At 41.4% G+C, this 26,483-nt stretch overlaps 1 protein-coding gene across 5 annotated transcripts in view; it reads right to left on the minus strand.

Annotated features, from left to right (window-relative positions):
- Positions 1–26,483, minus strand: part of sox5 (SRY-box transcription factor 5) — a 198,240-nt gene that overhangs the window by 146,510 nt on the left and 25,247 nt on the right. For 3 of the 5 annotated variants that reach the window (XM_084408170.1, XM_084408178.1, XM_084408176.1), the window contains exons 3-4: positions 20,711–20,771; positions 7,841–7,911 (exon numbers count right to left, since the gene is read on the minus strand). The gene's annotated coding sequence lies outside the window, so the exon portion shown is untranslated. Of the gene's footprint in view, positions 1–7,840; positions 7,912–20,710; positions 20,774–26,483 lie in introns of those variants that run through there. The other 2 variants (XM_084408172.1, XM_084408173.1) reach the window with 2 other exon arrangements.

The raw sequence follows: 26,483 nt of genomic DNA on the forward strand, positions 1-26,483 counted from the left end.
CCATAAAAATGCTTGTGCTTAACCTTGCCCATTGATGATTGATGAGGTGTTCTAGGTTGTCACTTACTGTCCCATGCCAAAGAAAAGCTGGGGTCTATATTACATAACAAATCACTTAAATGTCAAGTACCTCCTTCCATGTAAATCAATTTTATGCCCCCCAGGCAATCTAAGCTTCGAAGCATGGAAAGCTTAGAAAAGTCATAGTACAACTCTTCTCAAGTTGCCACATGATTTGCGGTGTCAGTAATGTTTCATATAAGGCTTGTTCCAAATTTTTTATTCTGAGCAAAAGTTTGCTTTCGGACAAACTGCTAAATAAGAGATTCTGATCTAATAAACTTTTTAGCTCTCGCTGCACAAAACAAACAGCCATGTAGGAGCGAATGGCTAGCCCTTACTCACATATACACAAACAAACACACACACACACAAACAAACACACACGGCAGAGGGAGGCAGGGCAGATCAGAGGGGAGTCCAGATGGACGGAGAGAGCCTCAGTGTCCCCACACCCTCACATGTCATATGTTGTCCCATCTGTACCATCACGGCACGGCCCCCCAACCCCAGGGACGCACACACTGGCGTATACACACACATGAATTCCATATCTCTCACTCCATGTCTCCTGGGTATGACAAAAAACAAACTTCCTGCACCCATTGTGTTCACATGTGATGATTAGAATCCCGGATGCAGGATGCGTATACATCTCTCTAGCGTGTGTGCGGACACGTTACTCTGGCTGTTAGGGACCTTTAGCGAGAATATCACCTCTGCCCTTCACTTCCAGCTCTCGGCCTATTTAACACTCCGTTCGAGCTCTCCACGCAACAGCGCTCTATTAAATATGCTCTTTGATACGGGCACACTCTGCAAATGTACGGCGCACTACTTAGAGGTTAATTCCTTTTCAGCTATTCAATTGTTGATGAGAGCTCTCAATATGTTCGGTTTCAGAGCTCAGAAGCGAAAGTGAAGAGAGTCATCGACCAACACAACTAAAACAACCAAATTAAAACAAACGTTCCTAGGCACAAAACACCTGTGTAATTATCAATGATATGCCTAAGAAGAGACCTATGGTGGGAATTGTTTTAATGGTGCAGTGCATAGTTACTCTAAGATTGTCTGTTAGCTTGAGGCTTTCTGTATGTTAGTGCACTGTTTTAGCAGAGTCTTTCTCCTCTGGGAAAACACTTACAATTGAAGACTACAAACTTTTGTCCAATCAAATGCTCTCTAGAATAAGAATGTCCCCCCAAAAATAAGAATGTTCCTCCCCCCAATATTACCTGCATCTGAAGCAATTCATGTACAGGGAGGGCTGTGATGTAAACTAACGCCAATTGGCTATTTAAAATACAAAACGTAAATATGTCAATACAAGAAAATTTTACTTGTATACAGAAATAAAGCATTCAATTGATCTAAACTGACAGTAAAGACATTTAAATGTAAGAATAAAAATATTTCTATGTTAAATAAATGTTAACAATCATAATGTTCATTTAAATAATGTTTTTTTTTTTTTTACTTTAAAAAAAGAAAGATGCATCACTGTTAAAAGAAGCACAACTGTTTTCAACACTGATAATAATAAGAAATATTTTCTTGGCCACCAAATCAGCACAAGGATAATGTGACCCTGAAGACTGGAGTAATGGCTGCTGAAAATTCAGCTTTACTGTTACAGTGAATAAAAACTAATAAGATAGCAATTTTTTATTTTTTATTATTGTAATATTTCACAATATAAATGTTTTCAAAAACATAAAAATAAAAATAAAAAAATCTAACCAACCCCAAATGTTTTAAATGGTAGGGTAATGCTCAAGTTCTCTATGAATGAGAGACCATTTTCCCATTAGATTGAAGTTCAACTTCAGTCCAAGGTTTCAGAAGTGTTTAATAAAACGTAAACGGACACAACTAAAGCTTTTCACCATTTATGCCTCAACTACAAGCTATTAAATGTTTATTTGCACAGCCATGAGCAGCGTTCAAATGCATGGCACCAACACAAGTTCTGATTTCTTTGCTGAGAACACAAGACCTGCGAGATGAAAGGGAAACAGATTCTGGGGGAGAATTCCAGGAGGCACTCAGGAGTTTACTTCTAAATGATCAGCAAGCATGTAACAATACCTCCCACTAATGGAGGTGTTTTGTTGGTTTTAATCCACCTAATTGGCCAGGGTTCAGCATTACCGACGAAAAGCCAAGAATAATGCTACTACCTGTTCTCCTCCTCTCCTTCTGTTCATCTCAAGTAGAAGAAAACCCAAAGGACCAGACATTACTTTAACCCACAGGAGGGGAAGAATCCCAGAGGGGGCAAGAGAACAAGAATGAGAGAGAGAGAGAGAGAGGTTCTCTCTCACCTGAGATGAATAGAGCAGGTGATGTTTATGTATGATTCTCATTATTTAAAGCTATTGCATTGAAGGAGATCACATGATCTGCCTGATTTGCAGAGGGAAGCACTTGAAAACAAATCAATCTGTGGAATGAGGAAGGATCCTGGAGACTGATCTTAAAGGGACCGTTCACCCCAAAAATGAATATTGTGTATTTTATGCAATGTTGGAATGCAATTCCAAAAATGTAGGACTTTGTTCTGTGGAACATGAAAATATGTTTTGAAAAAAGTGTTCATGCTGCTCTTTTACATAAAAGGGCAATAAATGGGAACTAATGCCTTTAAGCTTTGAAAAAGATGCAAAATAATAATTATTATAAAGTATTATTAAATTGCTTTAATATACACTACTGTTCAAAAGTTTGGGGCCAGTAAGATTTGTTGTTGTTGTTGCTTCAGAACCAAAATCAACCTATTAGAATGAAACTGGGTACTATGTTTTGCGTAAAGTCACCAACACTCCTCTCCAAAACATTTGATGGGCATTAAAAACAGGTTATGCCGCATTAAATGTTGTAGTTATATTATTCATAGCCATTACTGTGGAAATAAAAGGAGGCTTGTTATCGCTGTATGACTGAGCATTGATTTAGTGTATTTGGATACTAGATCGCTGGAGAGCTCAGGTCATTGAAAAATCTCTCGCTTGGACTATTCCTCCATTTCTCCAGAGGCCTCTCTCGTCCTCTTCTGCCCTGTTCTAACACTCGGTGAACTGAAGCAATTACAAGCCCTGACGGCAAGCCCACATCATATGGAATTGGATTGTATGTAGTCGAGCTTTTGGTTGTTTATATGGAAATGCGATTGCCGTGTTGATTAGGGAGCTCCGTCCCTGCCCACGCCCTTCATCGTGGCGTCTCGCAGGGGACGCCGCAACCTACAAGACACACAAACGCATCGATGTAATTCACTCAAGAGCCTCATTTTTCATAATGAGTGCGTCTTTATGTGGCCTCTGCTGTTTTCACACACTGTGAGCAGTAATGACTGCGTATACATTCACAGGCGCGTTTGCCGCAATTAGCCCGACGGCCGCTCGAGTGAGGGAGTTCAGGTACTGAAGAGAGCCGGAGTGGGGCAGGTCTACTGGGAGGGAGACTCAGGGAATACGGTGGCACTGGGCATATTGAGAGAGACACTCAGGAGGGAATTTGGGAGAGGAGTGTGGGACAATCTGTCGCCTGATGACAGATGATGTGTTTCACTGAATAGTGCACTGAGAGAGAAGGATTTATTTTAAATATACCGATAGCCAGTAGGGTTGCACTGACTAGTCGATTAGTTCTGTGTTTAATAGTTGTGGACTACATGACTCCAGTGGCACTATATGGTGACAACAGTACAAAAAATAAAAGGTAGCACTTCATATCAGTTAATGCATTGATCATGAACTAACAATGAACAACTCTATAACAATTTATGAAGCTTAATTTCTACATTCATAATTGTATATTAATAATGTTTACTGTTAGTTATGTATTTTGAACAAACATGAATTAAGAATGATCAAATCGCATACTTATCGGTTAACATCAACCTAAATTAATAAATGCTGTTAAAAAAAAACTTGCACATGTGAATTGACTTCTACTGAGTGTTTGATATAGTACAATATTATGATATTTTACCCCACGTGCTGTTTTATATTATTCTAAATCAAGAATTAACATTTCTTTTCATATTTAACATTAAAATATTTTAATAATTTTCACTTATTCATATTTTTGGGAAAAAATGGACCACTCTCTGAAAGTCTCTGAAAAGGGGCAACATACTGTGACATTAGTTAAGAATGTAACAGTGTAAAGTACTGATGCAGTGTAGACTAATGAGAAATAAAGTATCTTATGCTCACAAAGGCTACAATAATTTAATCAAAATACAGTAAAACAGTGTTATTGTAAAATATTACAATTTAAAATAACACTTTTCTATTTTAATAGATTTAAAATGTAATCGATGATGGCAAAGCTGAATTTTCAGCATCATTACTCCAGTCTTCAGTGTCACATGATTCTTCAGAAATCATTCTGATATGATTATTTGGTGCTTAGGAAACATTTCCTGAATGAATGTTGAAAAACGGTCAAGTTTTTGATCAACGTAATGCATCCTTACTGAATAAAAGTATAAAAATTTTTAAGAAAAAGAAAGAAACCAAATATCGTCCCAGAGGCAGACAGACACTAAAGTGAGTGGGAAACAACTGGACAGTATAGGACATTTGCATGAATTTTGCAGTACAGAAAAGCTAGCTTTAGTGATCTGCATCAACTGATGCTGTATTTTGAATCACTTACATAAGTTAAACACTTTTCTAGATGACCAGAAAAAGTAGTAGTCGTAATACCCAATAATATCCAGCATCATCTCTCCAGTTAGAGAAGGCCATGGCCAAAACCCCAGCTCCATTCCTCATGTGCTCTTTATAAAGCCAAGCACAATTTGCTTCCATTTCTAGGTATGTATTTACATTGGAGACTACGGCAGAGTAAACAGGTGCTTTGTTAGAGAGCACCAGAGGCCTGACGTGCTGTACACACTAACACACAGTTGTACTTCTCAGCTGAAACACGGGTTCAGCCACGTCCTCTATCATGCCTGTATGTGTTTACAGAGCAAGACAAGGGTCCCTGTAGCGATCCGCCTGCAGGGAAACCAAGGAGTCCCGGTGTTTGGAGTGCATGCAGGTGTCTTGTAAGAGTTAACGGGATACACACGTACACAAACGGATGCGTACGGTGCATTCTTCAGACAGCGACTTTCACTTTACGGATAAACACACACAGGCTTTCAGCTGTGTTTTCCAATAAAGGAAAGAGGACGTTGCATCATGAGTGGAGGTCAAAGAGGTCACAACATCTAAAACAACTTTAGAGCCCTACAACTTCCCTCTGCACTACATGATTTCCTGTCTGTGTGGGCTAACTGCAGGCGGAACTTCCTTTAGATGTGTACTGAGAGGAAGACAGGTCAGAGGTCACACAAGCATACTTGTCCGTGCCCCACACACAGCTTGTGATCCAAATGCTTGAACACATTTGAACAACAATATTTCACTGTTTGTTCTGCACAAAGGAAACTATAGTCACAGAAACACAAACCTTTATGAAGAGGCTGGCGACATTTCAGCCCAGCCAGGACGTTTGTTCAATGCACAAACGTCCGATCACGATCATGAGAATTCAAAATTCTTTGAGAAATGTATCATGCACTGTAACTTTCAGAACTCAAACTCTGCAAAAGCTGCAAAAAAGTGGCTTGTTGTGAAATTCTTGGATTTCTGATGTCTGATTGCTATTATTAACATAGTATTAACATGGCTGCACACATTTCCATGAGGAAGTAATAAAAAAAGAAGTAGGATAAAAACTATTATTCCTAAAAACAAGAATTAACAACAGTGGAAAAATGCACCAAACCTTGAGCTGTTCCTGGATGTGTAGCACCTACAACTCTGCACATCCTTCTGATGGATCTCAGTGAGTGCGTTTACATGCAAGTTCTAAACCTGATTATGCTTAATAAGCTGACAATGCATAAGGCCATGTAAACATGTTAACCAGTTTTCCTTTATCGGAATAAGCATAAACCGAACGTCACAGCTAGATTTTTGCCCCTTAGCCTGATTTCTTCTGGCATGTAAATATATTAACCTGCGTTCTGTTGGCTTATTGAAGTGTGCATATGTGATATGTGACAGGAAAGCATCCTTACTGCGGATTTAAGAGCAAGAGTGAGCATTTTAAGGAAATATATATCGAAAACATATAATAGTAGTATTTCTCTATAATAATATTGTAACTACTAACAATAATAATTATAGCTATTATTACTATTATTGTTACTATATATATTTTTTTTCTACATAAAATCTAAAAATAAATAGTTCCTAGAGACCCTAACTTAAGTTCTTTGCAAGTGAACGGAAAGTTTCACAGGGGAAAGCAAAGGTTTTGCGAGAGACTGCTAAATTTCTCAGGGATGTTTTGCGAGTGAATGTAGAATGCAAAAGTTTTTGATTATATATTTTTTTCTCCCATCTCATATTTGTCCCACCACCATGTCCCTTTAGGGGCGCCGTAGAGTTCCAGCAGTTTACATCTGTCAAGCACTATTATTCAGCTATTTATATAGGAGTCTTAAAAGGCACAGCAGCAAAACACAGAACACTTAATTGTAAAGGTCAGGAGGAGGGTGAAAAAGTAATGTAAAACTATAATGTAAAAATTATGACTGTTTTCGAAGCAACAAAAACTTTTCAAGCATAAGAAGTAAAGAGAAAAGAAAGAATAATAATAATAAAAAGATAATATAATTTATGATATGACCCCCTTTAAAGGCTCACACACATTCTCCGAGCCTCAAGCTTGGCTATCTTTCCTGGACAGTGTCAACAGCAAACCCATATGTCATTTAATATGAAGGTCTGTGAAGCATGCACTTGAGTGTATTTGACAGGAAAGAAAAAAAAAACAATCTGATTTTAGGAGTGTGGCTGTTTCCAGTTGACTGCATCAGCAGCTGAGTAGCTCTGCAGTGACCCGTGTGCGTGTGTGTGTGTGTGTTTATTTATGTGTGTGTGGACAGGGTACAGGCTGCCCTCAGAGAAACGGTCATGGGGCAACTCTCAGCTGCCCTGTATTGTTGCTGCAAATACACAAAGCACATAGCCTGGCCCTCCAGCTGGCCCTGTGCCCCCTCCCTGTGGCCCTGTCCTCTCTTTCTCTATCTCATTCTTTCAGTCTTTCTGCTTCTCTTGCTCTCCGTTTGTTCTGTTAACTGTGACCCTGCTCTCGGTATCAGCACTCCACCTCCTCCCACTGAAAAACGCCAATCAGCTCACTTTTTTCTCTTTGGGAACATACAAAAAACGGCCATATTTTGAAAGAGAAAATCGCATGTAAATAGAAAACAAGTCACTCACATAGTTGCGATAAATGAGCAATTTTGACCTCTTGCAGCTGTAAACTAAAAAAAATGGACACCAACAGTTTAAACTGATTGTCCAAATAATTTTGCCAACCAGTGATGCATTACTGTCCAGCATTTACATGGCCTTTTGCTCTCTATCCCAAATGTTGAGTGTCCAAACTGGGCACTTAGTTCTTTCTTAAGGTGCTACAATTGGCTGCTGGCTTTTCTGCAAGGCTGGAATGGGGCCTTTCATTGGCTGAATGTTATAGTGTAGCCATGGAAACAACTAGCCCATGATAACCATGATTAGAGGTGTCATGATGACAACAATACGGCACAGAGCGATAATGAGTCTTTGATAAGCACATCGCAGCCATTGTGAAGCAGTAATTGATTTGTTTACCAATACAACAGACTTTGCTTGTTTCGGCTGACAACAATGGGGTGTCCTTGCACAAAAACGGGGGAAGAAAAAGAGTAAAAATAGGAACTGACCTACAAAGGATGTGAAAGAGATGAGTGCTGCTCGTCTTCAGACCACAAACCCATTGGTGAGCAACTGAACCCTGGGGATGAGAAACAGAGCCAAGGAGAGAGGTGAATTAAGAAAGAGAAAAGGAGGAAGGCATCTAGGTAACAGTTAAATCCAATGTCTTTTTCTTAAGTGAAAATCTGAGGAATGTCCAAGCTTCTCTTTTCCATACAATGAAAGTGGATGGTGACCACAGATGTCAAGCAGAATTTTCACAAAATAATGTCTTAAATGTCTGTTATTCTGCACACAAATTTATCAGATTACATCATACTACTTTAAATACAATAAAATAATCATATTGACCACTTTTACAACGTTTTATGGTGTTTTTTTTCCCCTTCCTTTTAGGAGCTTAACAGCCTCTATTTTCCATTCACTAACTTTGTATGGAAAGCAGCATGAACATTCTTCATACAATCTTCTTTTGTGTTCTACGGAAGAAAGTCAGTCACACAAGTAAAATAAAAAAATATATATTAAAAAAACCATCAGAAAATGATGAGAATTTTCATTTATTTCATTTCACAACTTTATTTTTTTTGTATTTTAAAAAATTAAACAGCTGTGCAGAAACAGACTCAAACAGATTGACAGAGACCCCTTTCAACCGGTGGGAAAGGGAAGTCTACAGTCTGAGCACACACACAAACACACGTATGTGTTTGGGGGGTTGAAAGCATGTGCATGTGTTCACCTGTGTGTTAAAGAGCTCTGTTCGAATCTTTATGGTAATAAACTCTGGCGGCTACTTGGCTGCAGATCAGGCTTTAATAGAAAGTAAATGTGTTTGCTGAGAAAGGGGAAGAGTCACTTGAAATGGGAGTAATGTATTCCTTATTGAGTTGTGTGTGTGTGTGTGTGTGTGCGCGTGTGTTGCCACTGGGTCAAGTAAAGCTAGGTGATGCTTATGAGCCTCTCAACTAGTAGCAATCACACAAACACAGGACTTTTAACCTGACACACAATTTGTGTCATTCAGATTGAATATTTATATTAAATAATGCTGTTTGCTAAGGTGAGCTTTGCCAATACAATTGAACATACAAAGCAGTTTTTTTTTTCATTTTTCATGCTACGACAAGAATGATACCTCAAATTGTTTTTTGAGGACAGGTGTGCTATTACTTTTGATCAGACTTGACCTTACCATTATGGTGGCAAATTTTTGAATTTTCACTGATGCAATCCAGTCAAATTAAAAGGAATCCACATGATCAGGAATGTCAAGTGAGGACAAAAGATTTCCCCATGAAGAATTTGCAACAGGTTCCAGTTGGTCACGCTATAACAAGACATTTTTTGTGTGATTTACTATTTTTCCATTTTAATCAGTTTTTATTCATTAAATATAAATATATAAATATATATATAAAATATTAATCATTCATTAAACACTTTAAAAAAAAAAAACCTTTAAAAAAACCTTTATTAATTTAAACAACATATATTCAGTCATATCTCAATTAATACAATTTTATGAAAAACTGCATGCATAATAATTAATATTTAGAGTTGTCAAATAGCCAAATACTTGGAACTGATTGAATTGGTTTAAATACCATATACCAGGGTATTTACATGCCACTCTACAAAGATTTTACCATGCAACATGTCCAAAAACAACACAGTAATATCAATACTTTAAGTTTTCAACGTTCTGCTAGTCATGTTTCACCTCTTCCCAGTCACTCTGCCTTTATCTCGCTGTCATATAAACTTCACTTAGACACACAAACAACATCAAGCATGTGCACACAAGATGCTCTCTATTACACACACTCGTGATTCACACAAAGCAAACGTACACAAGACAAATTGCACAAAGTCTTAACCAGCAAACTGGGCTCCATTCACTCCGGTTTAAAAAGGTCACCACTTTCTCTGGCTAAGCGCCCTGTGTCTATTGATAATTTTATGCATAAACAAATGGCAAATTTGTGCCACATAAATATGTATTAGCAATTAATAATGTCCTGTGTCTGTGGCGATGCCAGGTGCATGCGAAATCAGCACGGGCACTCTGCAGAGCTGGTGCTTTTGTTTTCCTCCAGCTCTCTCAGGGTTGCCACAATAGGCGCACAATAGATGCACAATGGGCACCCGTAACAGGGCACCGTGCCCCTGAGACAACGCCAGGCTCCCTGAATGAGCCACCATCACCTGGGCAGAGCCAAAACAATGCGGGCATCACCAGACAGCTACGGGGGTATTATTGAATTAGCAGTCGCATTGTGATTAAGGGTATAGAGGGGCATTTAGTGGTTTTGCTTTTTAAATAATGATGAATTTGATGACTGAGGCAGCCAGGGATATGCCGGATGCACGCATGTGTGCGTTTGACGGAGAGATTGAATTTTAAAATACACAGGCGCACGCACACGCACACACACCTGTTTCATCATGAGAAACACCTGGAAGCTGTCTGTTCCGTTTTTTTTTACCTTGGTGTCACAGAGATCTCCATGTCAGTGTGAGCGGTAACGTGCACGCACAGACACGGCTTCACAAATAAACAGATCTGATTTCTTGGGCAGGATTTTTCACGACATCGCAATGTCATTATTGTTGCACGCAGACAGAGATGAGGGACAAGATGGACAGAAAGCGCAGCTCCTCTGTTCCTCTGCCACTCTAGCGTTTAATAGGATCAGATAAACACAATGGCTTTAATAAAGTGACCAGCTAACCTCATACTGAAATAGAGAGAGAGAGAGAGAGAGAGAGAGAGAGAGAGAGAGAGAGAGAGAGAGAGAGAGAGAGAGAGAGAGAGAGAGAGAGAGAGAGAGAGAGAGAGAGAGAGAGAGAGAGAGAATTAAAGGGTAGAATGGGGGATTGTGAAAGCATTTGTATCAGACATAGCGGATGACAGAGGGGCTTATTTAGGGAAAGAAGAGGATTACCAGCCGCCAGCCTGCAGTTGTGCCCCTCTTCGACTCTCTATAATCACTGTGATCATAAGACCAGCACAATTCAGCTCCGCTAATAATGCACACACACATCTGCCTATTCATTTCAGCTCTAATGCAATAATAGCCCTGAAACATCTGGTAATGAAACTCGCTGGAATCAAGATGGGCGGATTTGTCGACATCTGTCCCTCCGCTGGCTCCAACCTGCTCTGGTTCTTCAGGCTTAAAGGCAACATGAAATGAAAATTGACCCTATTTACTGTTTTAACGCACATTACTGGTCTTATTGTGCACAATGAATCAGTGCATGTTATTCTGAAGAAAACTAAAATGTAATGGTCTTTTATCTTTAGATGTCACATCCTCTCACTCTGAAACAACATTCTTTTTCCAATGACATCACCTAGGCCACACAGGGTATTGGATAATGTTAAAGTCAACATGAAACACTTTTTCAAACCCATTTTAGTTCTGTAATCTGATGCATTTCTGAGGAAAACAGGATATTCAACTAGAAAAAAAAAAAAAAAAACATTAGGAAATAATTGGATTTCGAAAATTCGCCATTACAAACCAGGAGCCAGATTCATGCCAACAAACAAACACAATGGCGACCAAAAGCTAGACGTCTGGAGTGCCCCAGACCTTCAGGGTTGAGTTACCTGAGTAGGCTACCTCCACCCCCTTCCCCTAGAGTCCTTTAGGCCGCGAGGGCGACTTCCTGTCCCACTCCCCAGGGTTCATAGGAGGGAAAGGAGGAATGACACGGCCCATGAAAGAGCCATTGTTCATCGAGGTGGTCCCGGTACTGTGTGAGGGGAGGTGGCTAATCACAAGGCGGGCCACAACGGAGGGGTAAATATTTATCTGCTGGGATGTAAACGACGGATCATGTAATTTAGCAACAGGCCATTCCTTCCTGCATGGTGATGATGTTTAGTCTTGAGTAGGAGAGGGAAGGGGTATTAGTCAGTTTGATCAGAACCTGCCTATCTCAGACACAGCTGTGGTTGGTTATCACTGATGCACCTTCACACTAAAACTGACACTCTTTAAGTGTGTAGGTGCCTAAAGATAAAGTTGTTTTCAGCTAGAAATATTTTCAGGATGTTTTTCACAATTTTTTCGCTATAGAGGTTTTAAAACTGGTAGGAACATTCTAAGGTACAACTTGGTGGATAATGTGTCTTTTGGTGGCGTTTAGTTCATACTGCCATTTCTGGATGTTTAGAAATGTAAGTGTCAAAAAGTTGAATATGTGTACAAAAATAACCATTGTGTAAAAAATGCTACAGTAAAAACCTGTTTTTGTTAACCAAGTTATACGGTGAAAATTGTATAACATCGCATTATATTTAATTTTACAGTAAAATACTGTCAAATGTATGTTTTTTGCAAACAAAAACTATGAATTACCATCTAATTTAGTGGAAAAAAAACAGTAAAAAGACATTCCCAAAAGTCCCTGCATGACACAAATACACACACACGCACACACACACGCACACACACACACACACACACACACACACACACACACACATATACATATATATAAAAATATTAGTAATATAAATTTGGACTATTTACCTCTACTATTTAATCTCCTGGTAAGATTATAGGCCATGTTTTATGGATGGACCACTAATGATACACAGTGATTATAATTAATCTTAGCATTAATTAATAATGAAACATTCTTTCCACACTCACATTTACAAACACGCACACAAAATCTTACAAAACACTTGCCACACACTTGTTGACTTCCTGTTGCTGTGTTTGTGCTCCCATCATTCGCAACTTGACCCTGGTGAACCAGCAGGCCAAGGACACAAACCACGCCAGAACACAATTTCCACAAGATCAACTTATTCTTCTAGATTTTTTGATCTGATCATGCAAACTTCACTGCAGTGAATAATTTGGTATTCTGTGTGGTTGCTTACTGGTCTGAGTTCAAAATGAAGGTTATCTTAAAAATAAAGGTTCTTTATTGGCATTGATGGTTCCATAAAATAACCATTAACATCAATGGAACCTTTTTCAATGGACAAATGGTTCTTTATAGTGGAAAAGGTTTCTTAGATTATTAAAATGTTCTTCAAACTTAAAAAAAAAAAGAACTAGTCACAGAAAGGTTACTTAGGGAACCTAAAATAGTTATTCTATTGCAACGCTGAGAAAATTCCATTTTGGAACCTTTATTTTTAAGAGTGTACAATAATCTAGATGGGTCAGATACCTCTAAATCTAAAATTGCCAGATTTTCATCAGACTAGGTACAGTAGCAGTAGCACAATGGGTGTGAGATAAACAACACCCAGTCTTAACACGGATGAGAGCTGTCGTTTTAGATGTCATGAGGCTCAATCACAGGGTGAAAGAACTCCAACACTTAAAAATAGTGTCTGTGTAACAAGCTCAATTAAATTGAAGCCACGATCATCCTCATGTCAGAATTCATCTTTCAGTCAAGATCTTTATTCTGTATACATTTCACTTCCTTTCTGTTGAAATAGTTTCTCCTCTTACTGTATATATTCTCTCTCTATCAGTCTCACCTCCTTGTCTGCTATTTCTCTTCTTTTCTAACTTCATTTTCTCACTCTTGGCTCCTCCTCACCACTACTTCTCCTTCCTTTCTCTGTTCCTTTATCTTCTCATTATCTGCATTCTTCCTTTTCTGTAACAAAAAAAGATATATAGGTTCTTCCCATTCTCTCACTCATGTTTTTTTTCACTCTCCTGCCTGTGTGATGGTGTATGTGAGTACAGTGCTCATGTTTAGGCATTTCCGTGGGTTGACAGCCGTTTAACGCTGTGAACTGTAGTCAGGATTCAGGATGCTTTTTTTTTTTACCCACAGTCTCAGTCAAACACATAGACACTCTGACACACATGTAGCAATTTTAAATAAGGACATACCATAGGCTTAATAATATACACCACCGTTCAAAGGTTTAGGGTCGAAAAAATTGTTTCATGTCTTTGAAGTCTCTTAGTTGAAGTCTAGCTCCAGATCAGTTTTCTGGAATATCTGTATTAGTTTCTATTGCAATGATGTTGAGTTGGTACTGTAGATATACACCAAAAAAACAGCAACAACAACCGCAACATATTTTCCGCACGAACTTTCAGCATGTTTCCTATAACAACGTCTGACGTTTAAGTTTAACGTGGCGTGAGAAAGTCACATAAACCACGCAAAGTCGATTTTTTTGTGATTTTTGGCCGTTCATACTTGCCAAATCTGATCGAATTTTAATCGATATGCACAAAAATCGAATTTGTACTGACTGTGAACGTAGCCTTTTTATTTTATTTTTGAAGTCTCTTATGCTCACCAATGCAGCATTTATTTTAATACTAATTTAGCAATTTTGTCCCTACAGTATAAGCCAAGCTAAGAGATGTAAACCCACACAGAGAGTCAAATAAAGATCAGAAACTTGTGAAAACAGCGATGGCAAACACAAACATGACTGGAATGTGGTGTTCAGAGTTGTTCAGGAAGCTTTACAATGCTGCTTATTGTGCTGAATTTAAGTAGCAGATGTTGTTATTGATGTCATAACGAGATAAAAGGTTCCAAATGACTCTCTCTAAGGAATAAAAAAAAGCTAAATATAATTTGAATCGACATAAAGAAATGAGACATTCCTGACCTTACAAAACCAGAGGACGAAAGTACATCTCTGCCCCATATACACAAACAGACATGCAGGGGATATGAGGTCTGTGTGCTTAAGTGACCTTTATCCAGGGTCATAAAAATTGTCAAAATGTCCAAAAGAATTATATTTTATATATGACAGGGTCTTAAAAAAAAAAAAAATAGCACTCGCCAAGCGCCAAATGAGAGTAAAAATCAGCATTGGCCAGTATATGAAACGGTGTCACTCACCAGTTGGCTGGTAACTTTTTTATGAATTCTATCAATGCATCAACAAAACGTGAACAAACGTGAATGATGTTCAGAACAGTTGACGGGCCAGCTCTGGATTGTCGTGAAAGATTATGCCTTGACAATTTTTGAAATTCAAGATATGCAAGAAGATGCGAAAGTTACTCATTTTGTTCCTCGCACGCTGTGTGCACAAACATTCGAACCACGTGCCCAAACAGCCTCGTCTCAGACAGCGCATGAATACTAAACTGAGCTCTTTCACATCTTCTTGCACTTGAGCGGACAAATTCACAAAATTACGTCAAAACATTATTACATTTCTGACCCTGAAAACAACTGTCAGTTTTTGCAAAAACAGTTTCAAGGCCAGTACATTTTCTTAAGTTACTGACAAGTTACTGACCATTGGCAGTTTTTAGGCCCTGTATAATTCAAAGAGGTTTGAATAAGGGTTACATTAGGGGTTAGGGGATAGAAAGCCTAGTATAACCACAATAAAAGTCAATGTAAAGTCCCCACCACTCTATGTATGTATGTGCACTTGTGTGAAAGAAAACGTACTCGGTTACCTAATGTAACCTCGGTTCTCTCTAGAATAGGGAACGAGTATTGCATAAGTTGCTTACGCTACGGGTAAAGTCCTCTTTTCTTGAGATATGAAGCCCAAAAATTATCCTTAATTTTTGTATTTATTGTCAACGCAGTGCAGCAGCCAGCAGACCTATAGCAGGCTATCTAGCGTCCTCATTGGCTGCCCTGCGGCAACTGCAGCAGCCTACTACTGAGCCCTGCGTGACGTCGCGCCCTCACGCGTCAAAGCCCGCCAGAATGGGAGTGGCTTAGCGTATATAAGGAAGGGCTCGGAGGCTGCTTCCCTGGTTTTCATCGACTGAAGCAAAATCAGCTCGTGGTGCGAGCACGGCAGGTTACGCAATACTCGTTCCCTCTTCTAGAGAGAACCGAGATTACATTAGGTAACCGAGTACGTTCTCTTACAAGAGGTTCTCTCGTATTGCGTAAGTTGCTTACGCTACGGGAACCCCTTGTCAACGCCGTGCGCGCCAAGCATCCACTACATGAGTCCCAGGGGAAGCCCGGGGAACACAGATAAGTGGGAATCAGGCGGCCAGCAATGGGGGCCGGCACATGTACATAAGCACACCGTAGGGGAATACAGAGCCGCGCTGCCGGTCTATATTAAGAATATCAACCCTTATAGTGCAGCTCAACCAGGAGAGCTAAAGTCACGTGAGAGTAGCCTGCACACGAACAATCTGGGCAGAACATACACACCACTTAGACTGACAAAAATTTAGCCTGCAAGGCGGTAACTTCCAGGTTATAAAACCTAACAAATATAGAGGGGGAGGCCCATCCCGCCGCCGTACAAATATCATGAATAGAAATCCTGCTGGACCAAGCCCACGATGAGGCCATGCCTCTAGTGGAATGAGCCCTGAAGCCCAGAGAGCACTGCAGGTGTTTAGACGCATAAGCTGCTGCGATAGCGTCCACTATCCATCTGGACAGACTATGTTTTGAGGCGGCGAGACCCTTGGTGCGCCCATCAAACGAAACAAAGAGCTGCTCCGAGCGCCTGAAGGTGGCGGAGCGCGTAATGTAAACTCTCAGCGCCCTGACAGGGCAGAGGAGGTTATTATCGCCCTCGCTACCGGATGTTGGCAGAGTCGATAGAGAGATGACCTGCGCTCTGAAGGGACTGCCAATCACCTTGGGGACATAACAATGTCTCGGTTTGAGGATGACTTAGAGTCATTTGGTCCGAACTTGAGACACGTGGCGCTAACAGACAGCGCGTGTAGATCCCCCACACGTTTGACTGATGACAGGGCTATCAGAAAAACGGTTTTGAGTGAAAGGTATTTTAGATCCACGGAATCGAATGGTTCAAAGGGATGTGTTTTCAGGGCCTCTAAGACCAAAGAAAGATCCCAAATAGGAACCGACAGGGGCCGCGGGGGATTCATCCTCCTGGCTCCTCTAAGGAAGCGGATGATGAGCTCGTTCCTTCCTATTGACTGGCCGCGCGGACTCTGCGAACGCTGCAATAGCCGCAACGTACACTTTGAGGGGGACCTGCCCTCATCCAACAGCTCTTGAAGGAAGCAAAGCACCCACGAGACCCCACAAGTTCGTGGGTCTAGATTTTTGCCGGCGCACCACGCGGAGAACACAGACCATTTAGACGCGTATAGCCTTCTCGTAGAAGGAGCTCTAGACTGCGTGATCGTGTTCACGACCCCTTCTGGCAAGGCAACGGGTATCCGTTGATTATCCATGCATGCAGAGACCAGCGCTCTGGATGGGGATGCCAAATTGAGCCGCCGGCTTGAGAGAGAAGATCTCTCCTCAGCGGAATCGGCCATGGGGCCACGTGTGACAGCCGCATCAGCTCTGGGAACCAGGTTTGGTTCTCCCATCGCGGGGCTATGAGGAGCATCGAGCGGCACGCTTCCCTGATTCTCTTGATTACCTGTGGTAACAACAAGATCGGAGGAAAGGCATACAGTGGGCGGCTGGGCCAGGTTTGGGCCAGCGCGTCCTCGTTCTTTGAAAAGAACCTTGGGCAATGAGCGTTGTCTTTTGACGCAAAAAGGTCGACTTCCGCTTTGCCGAAAAGGCGCCATAGTAACTGGACTGTCTGAGGATGCAGGGACCATTCTCCCAGGGGAATGGTGTCCCTGGACAGTCTGTCTGGGCCGTCGTTCAGGTGGCCCGGCACATGCGCGGTTCTCAGGGAGCGTAGCGAGTGCTGAACCCAAACGAGGAGGCGTTCTGCTAGATCGCAGAGATTCCTGGATCTGACACCGCGGTTCATGTAGGACACCACAGACATGTTGTCCGTACGGACTAGAACGTGGTGGCCCCGTATGTATGGGAGGAAACGCTTCAGCGCGTTCTCGACCGCTATCATCTCCAGACAGTTTATATGAAGGCGTTTCTCTCGGTCTGACCACAGGCCAAAGACCGGTCTGCCCTCGAAAAGAGCGGCCCCAACCTAAGTTGGAGGCGTCCGTCGAGATGACCTTTCGGTACGAGACAGCTCCCATCGTCACTCCCCGCTGGTACCAGTCGGCCGCCAACCAGGGCTCCAGGGCTGAAACGCAGCTCTGGGTCACTCTGATTCGTAAGCCGCCGGAAGCCCAAGCTCGGTGAGGCACTCGAGCGTTTAGCCAGCGTTGCAACGGGCGCATACGCAGTAAGCCCAGCTGAAGCACAGCTGCAGCTGACGCCATACAGCCCAGCATTCTCTGAAATGTTTTCAGAGGAGCGATGCTGCCCTTCTGGAAAGACGCGGCCAGGTGTCGAACACGGCGCGCGCGCTGTGTCGACAAGCGGGCCGTCATAGCCACAGAGTCCAGCTCTATTCCCAGAAAAGAGACTGACCGACTGGGCAGTAATGAGCTCTTGGTCCAGTTGACTGTAAGACCCAGGCTTTCCAGATGGCTGAGAAGCACTGTTCTGTGAGATATAAGTTCTATCTCTGACTGTGCCAGAATCAGCCAATCGTCCAGATAGTTCAGAATTCGCATACCCCGATTTCTCAGGGGAGCGAGAGGCGCGTCCATGCACTTCATAAATGTACGGGGGGCTAAAGACAGGCCGAACGGGAGGACGGTGTATTGATATACCTGACCGTCGAAGGCGAATCTCAAGAATGGCCTGTGACGGGGTATTATCTGAATCTGAAAGTACGCGTCTTTCAGATTGAGAGAAATAAACCAGTCCCTCGGGCGAGTTTGCGCGAGTATCTGTCTGGTTGTGAGCATTTTGAACGGTCTTCTCATGAGAGCTTTGTTCAAATATCTCAGATCTAAGATAGGTCTTAGAGCTCCGTCCTTCTTGGGCACGAGGAAGTAACGGCTGTAAAAGCCTGACTCGCTCAGAGAAGGAGGTACCGGTTCTATGCCCCTTTGCACAGCAGTGTCGCTATTTCTGCGCGAAGTAGGTGTGCTACTTCCATATTCACTCTCGTCTCGGTCCGTGCTCAAAAGCGCGGGGGACGGCGAGCGAACTGCAGCGAATAGCCCTGTTTTACTGTGCTCAGCACCCATTCTGACACACCTGGAATAGCTTCCCATGCTTCTGCATGTACAGCTAAGGGCAGAATGGCCTCCGGGTTTCGATTGCCGCACTTCGCGGGGTCGAGAACCTGAACCGGAGGTATGGGCGTGGAGCGCACGCTCTCGGTGCTTGAATACGGCGGCTCGCTGACAGCGATTGCTGGTCGTTTTACACACGATGTCAGCGCCGGGGGTAAAGTGTCTGTCAGTAATTGTGAGCGCTCGTAAGCGGGCACAGGAGGGCAGTGAGTAGGTGTGGGCACGGGTTCGTGGGCACATTTCCTACATTTAACACTCGAGCGGCATTTGCCAGCTTTATGAGAGTGGGCTCTGTGAGGGCGAGAGACACGGGGGGTTATCGTGCTTGTGTGTAGGGTGAACACTGAGACGTGGGCACATTTTCTACACTTAAAACGCCAACGGCGTGAGCTGGATAACCAGACATTACACTCTTTTGAGATTTCTCTGGGTTGCGGCGAAAACGGCGGTTGCGTGCAGGCGAGCGGGTATTATTACCGGTTCGTTGGCTGCAAAATACACTTCTGCAGTGTACAGTTACACTGACAGTGTAATGCTTTGAAGGCTCCTATGTTTAGACGCTCATAAATACTCGTGGGAGGGTGCGAGAGGCGGGTTCGCTTTCTGTATGTAAGAAAGCTGGCCGCGAACTCGAAGCGAACAGCATAATTTTTATCTGCCGCCAGAGCCAGGATTCGAACACTGGTCTCTGGCGCAAAAGCCTAAGGTTTCGCCACTGAGCCACAGGGGGAAAACACATAAGCTTTCGGTCAGCGTGAGCATATAAGAGAGCGTCAACATGTCTTGTGTCGGCGTTTGTTTGCAGGCGTGCATGTATTATAACAGGCTCACTTACTGCAATATTGATGTTTCCAGCCGCCTGAACTTAAGAGGGGACTGAGAAATGTGTGAGAATTGGAGGTTGGTCCGGCTTCGGCAGGACGAAAACACTCTCTTTCCTCCTTTCGCTGGTGAGTGACGCACGCGAACGGGGCGTGAGGGCGGGGGAGCTTTCACGTAACGTAAAGAAAACTAGCCCGTGACCGTCCGCTTCTGACATCCCTTGTGAATGGCGCAGTTTGCGCGGCTCAAACAGAGGGAGAGAGAGCGTTTTCGGTGGTCTCTGGGAGCGGCGCTTCTTCTTGAGCGGCCCGGCAGAGACAGGCAGAGTGACAGCCTCGGCGTTGAACGCAATGGATGCAGCCTCCCGAAGACAGAGCGAGGGCTGCGTGTTCTCGACCCAGGCAGAGAGCGCAGATCACGTGGCGGTCTCCGTCGTTGAGTGAGGCTCTACAAGAGCCACAGAAGTTGCGAGGCATTTTTAGAAAAACGTCTCGCGCTCTTTCAGGCAGAAGTGTGTGTCGCGGCGGCGAGCACACACACAGAATGCAAAAAAGGATATTGTCGCCGGATAGCGCAGCAGGCACGGATGGCTGAAGGCGGCGCAGACGACCGGCTTCCTCAGACGCTGTCCTTGGCTTGCTATTCGCTTGCTTCGACGGCGGCGACTTCTCTCAGAGTCCAGCGATGCGTAGAGCTTCGCTATAGAGATGAAAATCAGGGAAGCAGCCTCCGAGCCCTTCCTTATATACGCTAAGCCACTCCCATTCTGGATAATTTAGGATAATTTTTTGGCTTCATATCTCGAGAAAATGTGACTTTACCCATAGCGTAAGCAACTTACGCAATACAAGAGAACCTCTCGTATAGAGAACAAGAGACAACTGTAAGACTTTGACCTTAAACAACTTTAAGCAAGACCAACAAAAAGGTGTGGAGGACACAAGTGTGTGTGTGTATGTTTGTGTTTTACTGTGGCGCCTTGACAGAAATCAGGCACAATGGCCCCCTCAGAAATAGTCAGCTGATATGTTGTTCGTGGTCATGACCTGCGGTGGGTCCTTTTACCTGCTGGGATCTCCTCCCACCCTGTCTGAGTCCCTCTATAGAAGCTGCGGCTCTATGGTCCCTGGTAGAGAAAAGAACAGACAGACAGAGACTCTGATCAATACCAGTGCCTCCTCTTTATGGCTGAAATCAAAACCTTTTGAGGTGAATATTTCTCTTTTTGAAAGACGTGGTGACGTCAATAGACTCAGGTAACTGACTCGCAATGTGGAGGAGAATGAAAGCAAGAGGTTTTCATGCACTTGGTCTGGTTTATGGATTTCTTTTCTTTTAAAGGTATGTGACCCTCAAAGAGTCCAAAATGCTACTTAGACCAATTCAAATCTACTCATAACACAGCCAACCAAGTACGTGAAATTATCACTACTTAGTTTTATGAGCAGTAGGCCAGCGAGAATGAGAGTGATTTTTCATTTATTTATTATTTATGCTCAGGTATTATTGTATAGATTAAACAAAATACAGTTTGATGTACACTCCTTTCAAAAGTTTGGGGTAAGGAAGTTGTTGTTTAAGAAAAATAAATAAATAAATACTTTTATTCAGCAAGGATGCATTAATTTGTTTTGTTTTTAAAAGACAGTAAAGGCATAATAATGTTACAAATATGTATTTAAAATAAATGCTGGTCTTTTGAATTTTTTATCCATCAAAGAATCAAGACTTTCCACATAAACAAATTAAATTCAGCTTCACCAACACAGGAATAAAATCACAATTTAAAATATATTTAAATAGAAAACGGCCATTTTAAATTGTACAAATATTTCACAATATTACTATTTTTATTGTATTTTTGATCAAATAAATGCAGCCTGAGCATAACAGACGCATTTGAAAAAATTCTTACCGACTTTTGAACAGTCGTGTAATTTTTAGAATAATTACAGGCAGGCAAAGATAGAATCTTTAAAAAAAAAAGAAGAATTTTGCAGAATGGATTTAAATATTCTCAAATAAATCATAAATTAGTTTATACGGCTATATAGATTTTAATCACCAATAATGTGTGGGCCTGCTTATAGTACATTTATTAGAGGGTCAATCCCACTGGAGAAACCTGGAGAAAGTCTCTTGACACAAGGGCACGACACTACCCAAAAAACTCCCTAAACTCTCCATGTTGAATCTCAGTCTCTCCTTTATTGGATCTATGCTTTGTGCAGGTGTCTCTCGTGTTTAACCACTGGAGAATAAGGTAGGTTGGACAAGAACAAACATTTCAGCGGTGCCGAATCCCACCGACCCCTCCTCTCCCTAAGACTCATTTTAATTCCATCTCAGCATGGTAACAAACACTCGTTAAAGCAGATTAATTCCACAAGAGGATTACGCTCCATATTAGATAATGAAAGAGAGAGAGCGAGGGAAAGAAAGAGAAAATAATCACGTAAAGGGATAGATGGTGTGCATTTGATCCTGGGGAACAGAGAGCTAATCCAGGTGTAACACATGTAGATGAGTGTGTGAGAGAGAAAGCACACAGTGGTATTAGGAACAGCTGGCGTCGGTTTAGCCTCTTTGTCTTCATTGACATTGGGAGGACGACAACAACAACACTGACCCATAAAATGGGAAGTCTGATGACAGTTGCTGCTATTGACACACTGCTTTTAGACGTGCGTGTATGAGAGGCTGTGACCCACAGCTTGCACGGTGTTGCACTGTTAATGTGGTGGCGGTTCTGGCACATCTGGGCTATTTTCTCCAGTATGTGTCTGAAGATAGTGTGAAAAATCTCAGGCAGGGAAAGTGAGTATAGGCCCTTGTGAGATCAGTTCCTCAGGTTAGAGGGCCATTTTTCAAATGCCAGTGGCTTATCTCGACTGTCACAGGCTAAACGTGTCCGTTTGTGACATTACAAGAACAAGTGTAAGTCTCCAGAGTTCAGCTCCGCAGTCAATTCGGTCCCCACATTCACAACGTCCTGATGTGTAACACAAAGCTTGGCCGTTTCAAAAGGGGGAAAGTCCATCTGTAAATCAATTATGGCATTAAGCTGAAAGCTAAAAGTAAAAGAATGCAAAGACGGAGTTTGTGCACGTAAACATGAGACAGTTTCATAAGACAGCTTAATTTGAACAATTCTGATAAACGGAATTACAGGCAAAAATGTAGGAGTGTCAATTGGTTTTGCTTAAACAGTCTTTCATAATTTAAAAATAAAACATTTTGAGATACACAACCGTTCAGTTTGGGGGTGGTAAGATCTGACGTTTTTCAAAGAAGTCTCTTATGCTCACTAAAGCTGTATTTACTTGATCAGTGATACTGAAAAACAGTGATATTGTGAAATATTACAGATTAAAATATCCGTTTACTATCATAATATATTTAAACATTTTGTTTATTCCCACGATGGCAAAGCTGACTTTTCAGCAATCATTACTCCAGTATTCAGTGTCATATGATCCTTCAGAAATCATTCTAATATGCTGATTTCTTATTATCAATTTTGAAAAGTCTTTTTTTTTTTTGATACTTAAAAATAAAAATAAAAATTCAAGATTCTTTGATAAATAGAATGTTCAAATAAACAGCAATTATTTGAAATTGAAATCTTTAACATTTTAAATGTCTTTACTGTTACTTTTGATCAATTGAATGCATAATTTCTGGGAAATTTTTTAAAAATCTTTTTTTTTTAAGGCAGGAATTGGCTTGAATGTAAAACAGGGACGTTACTTCTCGGAATGTTGAATAACTGGTATAAGACCGTGTATGTAAATGTCAATGTTAAGAGGACACAAAAATACACAATTCAAAGTCTAAGACGTTCCTTTACTCAGGAATAGGCCGCCACGCCTCTTTAAATCCCACCCACCTCAGCAGAAAAACATACAAAGCATATAAGTAATCAAATAAAGACCTCCTGCCTCTTGTCAAACCCCATTCCTAGATGAGTGAGGGAATGCACAAGCCAGGCAGAAATAATCAAATCAAGAAGAAGGCCTATCCGGCACAAATGGAAAGTTTCCTGTCACACGAAGTTAGCTTTCCATCATGTCTGTCAGATTTCACGGTTTGAGGGAGAGGCTCCGGGACTAAATCTCTGATTCACTTACAGAGGAAACTGTACATCCTGATTGTGTTTTCTATATCACGGTAAAAAGCCATTCATTCTGTATCACCTTAGTTCCTTATTCATAAACTAAACAGGAACAGGTTGGAAAAACAAAAGGAAAGACTAAAATGTAATCTTAGACATCTGTTTTGTGCAGAAGCTCATTTCCAGATTTTTCCCGATAGGCATTAAAGAGCTAGTGAATTTTGGTCACCATTTACCTTGCCCATGTGTTATACGAAACCCATATGACTTGCTTTCTTCTGTGGGACACAAGACATAAGTTTTACATACATTTTTTTATACAATGAAAGTGAATGGTGACTCAGGTTTTCAAGCAAGATTTTCAGTGAATAATAAAGATCTTTGTCTGCTCCTCACATAAAGCTACAGTATCATACAGCTTCAGATGATTTGGAATTTGGTTCACAAGGCTGGACTTTATGATACATTTATGGTGTCATTTTTGATGCTCGACAATTCTGATCACCATCCACTTTCATTTCATTGTCAGGAAAAGAGTAGCATAAAATGTTCTTCAAAAAGTATTTTTTTGTGACGGAAGAAAGTCACATGTGGGACATCATGCGTGTAAGTAAATGACAGATTATCATTTTTTGACTGAACTGTACCTTTAAACACAGTCGTTTGCACAGCAGACTGTGCTAACATCGACATGTGTGACCGAATCCAGACAAATGTTCATTCCACATTGCACAAACTCTGTAAGAAAGATATGCTGTCAAGACAGAGAGAGAGAGAGAGAGAGAGAGAGATTCTGAGCATGCTGAGAAAATGTAGCGGTAACTAATTGTTATCATTACGCATGTTTGAAAAGTGTTTTCAAACAAGTAATCAAAGTCTGCCACTGTAATTAGCAGACACAGCAGTGAGTGTGTTTCCCTCCACTGTTCTTTTCAAACTGAAAGGCATTAGATATATCAGATCCTTTTCCCCAATGGAACAAAACCTGTACACTGCGTGCATTGTGAGGGAGAGACAGCTTGACTGAAAACAAACTGACACAAACCATTTGAAGCAGAAAAGAAACACAACAACCTGTCAAGAGCAAAATGCCTCTAATTTTTCTGTCATCTGCCAGCAGTTTAACAAGAGAGGAGCGTTTCTACCCCCTCAATTTCCCCCCTGGCCATTTACACACACTGAGAACCAAACGAAAGGATGGGAGGGGAAGAAATCTGCTCGTTTTCTTTCTCTCGCTCTCGCTCTTTCTTTCTTTCCTCTCCCCTATATTTTTCACTTTCCTCCTATTCATCTCATCCTTTTCACTCTTTACATTTTCTTTTCCATCAACTCACCACGACACCATCACTGGGAGCGTGTGGAGTTTGTCTGTGTGGAATGATCCCAGTGACTTGAATCTTTTGATTCTGTTCACAAAAAAGATCCACTCAGATTCTTTCACGGATTCATTTCTGTAGGTTACACTAATAGATGGCCACAAACAAACCTTTCACTGAATCATTTGCTTAATGTTTAGGCCTAAATGTATATTAAAATTGCATATACAATTTCAGCCATACATGTGTCACACATACATAAATGAAACAAGATATCTAATAGTACAAATAAACTGAATGTTTTAAATAGGCCTACACAATAACCAGGTTTGTATATTTATCATTACCAAATTCAATTAGCTATTAGTCTCATTCATTAACTTACTGAGTATACTGCATGTTCCACAGCTATAGCCATATCTTAAGCATTCATACTTTTAACTGAATAAATGTATTTGCTTCACAATCAAAAGATTTATGCTGATTCTAAGCAATTTGAATAAACGCTTTTTGAAGTTTTTTGAGTGCAGAGATCCTACCCGTTTTGTACCGGTTTCATGATTGTACTACTGAAAAATATGCATCACATTAAGTTTATTAGTTTGTTTATTAAGCCTGTGTAATCCAAATGAATGGAAATTCATGCAATTTAGAAATCTTAAATTCAGGCTTAAATTTTTTTTTGAGTGCAGATTTTTTGAGTGTTCAATAGCACCGTTCACGAAGCAAGTCTTGTTGTCCCTTAAAGGTGCAATAGGTGATTCTCTACAGAAAATGTTGCTGATTGAAATTCACCTCATATTCTGATAGCAACCACTATGTTAAGCAGTCTAAATGTATTTTAATATATATCGTCTGTGAAAGGCGTAGGACCATAAAATGTTGGTTCAATCATTGCATTCAAATAAAATGACACCATGCGTTCCCCGTCAGTCAACGTGTGTTTGCATACCACTGCGCAGCCCGTTCACGCACACATCATAAGCATGTTTCACGTATGCTGTGCAGACAGAGCGAGAATGGTGGGCAAACAGACAAGTGGCAAATATCTACATTTCAGGTTTTACAGTACAGTTCTATGTACCGCTGACTTTGCCCTGTGCAGATAATTCAGTGAGATTCGACTATGTCGACTGCTGCTATGTCCTGGAATCGCATATGAATAAAGCTGAAATACAGTGCATTCTATCCTTTATGTCAACAGGTCAACTTGTTAAGTCATTTCACAATCACATACTAATGTATGCAAGCAAGCGCTTCTGTTTCTCCCCTCACTGTACTGTAAAGTTCTCTCACCGGTGAATGACACATGATGTAATCCAATAACGTTGTCTCTGGTCGTTTCGCTTCTGTTCAGGTCTGTGCGCGTTCATGTGTTTTGGACGGTGATTTGCAGGGAGGATGGGAT

Source organism: Rutilus rutilus (assembly GCF_951802725.1).
Source record: "Rutilus rutilus genome assembly, chromosome: 4".
Classification (NCBI taxonomy): Eukaryota; Metazoa; Chordata; class Actinopteri; order Cypriniformes; family Leuciscidae; genus Rutilus; species Rutilus rutilus.